Consider the following 4,799-nt stretch of genomic DNA (forward strand, 5'->3'; position numbering starts at 1 on the left):
AAAATACGTTTGTGTGCATGAGGCCTTACACTGTGAGGTTAACAGTGTTATCAATATACAACAGAAACAAAGTAACAAAGTGAAACAGCTGATGATTTTAAATGCTTTTATTTAGTCAGTAGAAGCATAAAATACAGACAAACAATAAAAGTTAAGTTTTAAAGCACAGCTAATAGCACGTGTAATAATAGGGCTTCTTTGGTCTTATGGACCATCTGTAAATAATAAAACATCCTGTATTATACTCCAGAGCTGCACTCACTATTCTGCTGGTGCAGTCACTGTGTACATACATTACTTATCCTGTACTGATCCTGAGTTACATCCTGTATTATACTCCAGAGCTGCACTCACTATTCTGCTGGTGCAGTCACTGTGTACATACATTACTTATCCTGTACTGATCCTGAGTTACATCCTGTATTATACTCCAGAGCTGCACTCACTATTCTGCTGGTGCAGTCACTGTGTACATACATTACTTATCCTGTACTGATCCCGAGTTACATCCTGTATTATACTCCAGAGCTGCACTCACTATTCTGCTGGTGCAGTCACTGTGTACATACATTACTTATCCTGTACTGATCCTGAGTTACAGCCGGTATTATACTCCAGAGCTGCACTCACTATTCTGCTGGTGCAGTCACTGTGTACATACATTACTTATCCTGTACTGATCCTGAGATACATCCTGTATTATACCCCAGAGCTGCACTCACTATTCTGCTGGTGCAGTCACTGTGTACATACATTACTTATCCTGTACTGATCCTGAGTTACATCCTGTATTATACTCCAGAGCTGCACTCACTATTCTGCTGGTGCAGTCACTGTGTACATACATTACTTATCCTGTACTGATCCTGAGTTACATCCTGTATTATACTCCAGAGCTGCACTCACTATTCTGCTGGTGCAGTCACTGTGTACATACATTACTTATCCTGTACTGATCCTGAGTTACATCCTGTATTATACTCCAGAGCTGCACTCACTATTCTGCTGGTGCAGTCACTGTGTACATACATTACTTATCCTGTACTGATCCTGAGTTACATCCTGTATTATACTCCAGAGCTGCACTCACTATTCTGCTGGTGCAGTCACTGTGTACATACATTACTTATCCTGTACTGATCCTGAGTTACAGCCTGTATTATACTCCAGAGCTGCACTCACTATTCTGCTGGTGCAGTCGCTGTGTACATACATTACTTATCCTGTACTGATCCTGAGTTACATCCTGTATTATACTCCAGAGCTGCACTCACTATTCTGCTGGTGCAGTCACTGTGCACATACATTACTTATCCTGTACTGATCCTGAGTTACATCCTGTATTATACCCCAGAGCTGCACTCACTATTCTGCTGGTGCAGTCGCTGTGTACATACATTACTTATCCTGTACTGATCCTGAGTTACATCCTGTATTATACTCCAGAGCTGCACTCACTATTCTGCTGGTGCAGTCGCTGCGTACATACATTACTTATCCTGTACTGATCCTGAGTTACATCCTGTATTATACCCCAGAGCTGCACTCACTATTCTGCTGGTGCAGTCACTGTGTACATACATTACTTATCCTGTACTGATCCTGAGTTACATGCTGTATTATACTCCAGAGCTGCACTCACTATTCTGCTGGTGCAGTCACTGTGTACATACATTACTTATATAATTCTCTGCTCTCAGTCCTCTTCCCGCTCTTCGGCTCAGTATTTTGCTGCTCACTTTGCTGTTAATCTGTCAATTGATTTTAGTAATCTCTTTGTTTACGCTGCAGGTATGTTTGGTTATGGAGGATTGCTCTGTGTGTTATATACACTGTGTATATGATGTTTATGTTCTGGGCTGTGTACAAGAGACGGGAGACTTATTATATAACCCATTGATGTTTATTTTACTGTGTGTAATAAGAAGGTCTCATATCCTTTCTGCCATCCCTGTCTTAGAGGGGTTGTGCCGGGAAAAATATTCTATATTTTTCAAACCATCAGCCGGATACTATACTTTTGTAATTACAATGATTTAACCAGTTACTATAGCCTGTGAGCTATTCTATAAAATGTACCTGTATAGACCCACCTGCTGTTTGTTCTTTTCCTTATTCCTTGTCCACCTCATGGAGGTGGTCGCACACGCCCAGTTCAGATCTTCAAATGCTACCAGCAATATATTCTGTTACAAACTGTGTCAGTTACAGCTGCAGCAGAAAGGACACACCCATTGATGTACCAGCCTGAAGAAAATCTAGCAGAACAATTGGAGCAATGAAATTGTCGATGACGCCTTAGGAGAGCATATTACATGCAATACCGTGCTGTGATTTTACGCCGTCACATTAGTGCATTAATAGTATCGTGGAGCACATGCAGCACATTCACACTTTGTTATCGTTTTGCAAAACTGTAGCATAAAAGTAATCCTGGGACTGATAGTACGGTAAGTCACACTGCAGTAGTGAAAGCAGGAGATGGTCAGGACTATTTTGCAGCTTCAGATTCCATTCAGTTACAGCATGCAGAGATCTAGCATACAATGAAGACACAATGTATGTTTATAGACAGTAACAGTTGCAGAACTTTTGCATTTTGCAATGGTTATTGTTTGAAATAAAAATGGAAAGCCCCTTTAAGAAGACCCATCAGCAGAATCCAAAATGTAAATGGCCTATAAATTGTTAATCTATTAACCTAGCAGAGCAAATGAAGGAACCGCTCTTATGTCTTGTGTTTTGTCGTATGATTTAGTTTTCTCCTTGAGATGATGAGAACCGTTATAGGAGGCCATTGTTGTTCAGTATGTGTCACCTTTGAGCAGCTTTGACATGGCTTCTCTCAATTTTCTTCAGTAACATAAAGGCAATGCTTCTGTTGTGCTGTGAGTTTCTGCTGTGATAGGGGAAGGAAGGGCTGCCTATTTTGCCTGATGATATTTCTATAAATGTACCATTATTTGAATTGTTGCTTCTTTTTGTGTGATATTTTGTGTTATCTGTGGTTTCCTCGCTTCCCTGATGTCATAAAATGGGACATCTCATGAAATGAAGGGGCGTTACCCTATCCAACCTTAGCATAGTGTATCAAAATCATATCGACCGGGCTAAACTTTTGGCATCGCAATCTGCTATTTGCATTGGTTTTGATGCTCATATGAGCACTGCACCCTCTCCGGTCTTCACTTCGGTCTGCTTTGGGTACTTTCACACTTGCGTTGTTTTATTCCGGCAGGCAGTTCCATTGCCTGCCTGATCAGGCAAACTGTATGCAAACGCATGTCATTTTTTCTGACTGATCAGGCATTTTTCAGACTGATCAGTCAGAAAAATGCATTGCAATACCGGATCCGTTTTTCCGGTGTAATCAGGTAAAACGGATCCGGTATTTATTTTGTTCTAATTTTTAAAGGTCTGCGCATGCTCAGACCAGAAGGACGGATCCGTCATTCCGGTATTTTGAATGCCGGATCCGGCACTAATACTTTCCTATGGAAAAAAATGCCGGATCCGGCATTCAGGCAAGTCTTCAGTTTTTTTCGCCGGAGATAAAACCGTAGCATGCTGTGGTTTTCTCTTTTGCTTGATCAGTCAAAATGACTGAACTGAAGACATCCTGATGCATCCTGAACGGATCGCTCTCCATTCAGAATGCATTGGGATATGCCTGATCAGTTCTTTTCCACTATAGAGCCCTAGGACGGAACTCTATGCCGGAAGAAAAAAAAAAAAACGCTAATGTGAAAGTAGCCTTTACCGGTGCTCTGACCATTTAGTAGTGGCAGCTCAGGATACTGTAGCTTCACTCGATAGTCAAAGCCTCTTCCTACTGCTTGCTTTTGGGTGGGGATGCTGAGAGTTGGGCTCCTACTCATCTAATAATGATTGCAAGTTCCAGATTAAGGCCATCCATCGGCTGATTCCGTAAAACCCCTTTGACACAAAAAAAACTGTTAAAAAAATGGAAATTGATACTAAATGCAGAATCCAAAAACATCAGAATCCCCTTCGATTGCACTCCTGGGAGCATCACAGAAATAAGATAATAATGCACTTAGTAAAGTAAATGCAAGCATTATATATGGACAAAGTCCTCACTCTGAGGAGCAGAAGCAGAACAAATAGGAGTTGTGGGTTTTGGGTGGAGTTTGCCCTCAAACATTTGCTTTTCTGGCCACAAAACTGCACTACGAGGTGTTATACTATCAGATTTGCATTATGTAGCTGCAACATCTAATAGAAGAGCTATTCAATTAAAGGGGTCCTCTCATGAAGACTACTACTGTCCACATGTCCTATTAGGGTCTATGGATCTCTTCATGGGGGTTCCCTCACTGGGAATCCTCTCTTTGGGCCAAAATGGAGATAACTGGTATAAGAGTGTCTCCCTGTAGGAGTGTAGCTATAGGTACTGCAGAGATTGGGCAAGAGCGCTTGTGCTTGAGGGGGTCCATAGACCCTTCTACCATATAAGTTGACGATACATGGTAGGTGGTAGTAAAAGTCCTCCTGTCAGTCCTCCTCTGCTCCTACTCTATGGTAATGCTACGTGTAATGTAATGTTGTCCTGCAGGGTTAACGTCATCTCCTGAGGATAACAGTTTGGCGTTGAGGGTTAACCTCATAAATCATCCCTTTAATTCATTAACTGACTTCACTGAGCCTCCTCCAGCCCTTTACGGCGGGAAAATGCTCATATCTGCCATTATAGAGGACAGTGGGGCCAAATCTACGTATTTTGAAATATTTTGAAATAATGTCTATATTGTGATAGAAAAGAACACCAGGAGGACAGC

The sequence above is a fragment of the Bufo gargarizans genome, unplaced genomic scaffold (assembly GCF_014858855.1).
Source record: "Bufo gargarizans isolate SCDJY-AF-19 unplaced genomic scaffold, ASM1485885v1 fragScaff_scaffold_549_pilon, whole genome shotgun sequence".
NCBI lineage: Eukaryota > Metazoa > Chordata > Amphibia > Anura > Bufonidae > Bufo > Bufo gargarizans.